Consider the following 974-nt stretch of genomic DNA (forward strand, 5'->3'; position numbering starts at 1 on the left):
TAACATGCACTTCCAAGGAAGAAAAATAAATCTAACTTTTAGCACAGACGTCACATCAACAATTCCTCTCTCTTGCTCCCCCCCCTTTTTCCTTAGTCCCCCACCTCCCTTTTATTCATCTCACCTAGATGCTCTCGCTCCCTGGTGTTCTTCTCGAAATATTTCCAGAGGAAGGTCGTCTGATTCGCCATCTTGTTGGCTCTCCTCGATCAGCACAGCAACTGCAAAAAGAATTATGTTGCTGATAAAAGAATGCTTTGATGGTGATGGTGATAATGGAACGGATAGAAACGGTGGTGATATTGATAATGGAATACGTATAGCGGAATCAAAGCAAGAAGCCAGGCATCAGGGCTCAGGATACAAGAACAGACGTGGGAGAGTGGGATGGAGACTTCCCAAACTAACAGTATTTTGAAAAATATTACTGGCTGATTCAATAAAGATAAAACGGGAATGAACCATATACGGCAGACCGGAGACGATACAGGAAGAAACAATTAACACAGAAGAGGAAGAACATGTGGAAAAAATAGTAGGCAAGAATTAAAACACCTCCCCGAAAACGTTAAAGGCTCGACTAGAGAAAAAGATAAATTTTAAAATCGAGAGAAGACAGTGAACTGAGAAAACTATCTGGGAGCAAAAATTCAGACATAGCTACACAATACGAAATGAAGAGAAAATCAAGAAAGAAAGGTTATCAGAACTAGGAAGAAGAAAAGACATTGCTAAAAGTACCAGGGGAACCATCATTACTAAGGAGCTGACAATACTTCCTGAAATCGCGGTTAGTGTGTATCAAACGCCGTACCCCTAGACCTGAAAACCGGGCATCAAAATAAACAAAAGATAATAAGAAAGCGTCATAGTCAGATTTATGACTACGAGATCTAGGCATAAAACAAACAAGGGAGAGAAGAAAAAAAATTATTAAAAATGAGAATGAAGACTGGAACAACAACAAAAAACTG

This window comes from Penaeus monodon, chromosome 33 (genome assembly GCF_015228065.2).
Source record: "Penaeus monodon isolate SGIC_2016 chromosome 33, NSTDA_Pmon_1, whole genome shotgun sequence".
Lineage (NCBI taxonomy): Eukaryota > Metazoa > Arthropoda > Malacostraca > Decapoda > Penaeidae > Penaeus > Penaeus monodon.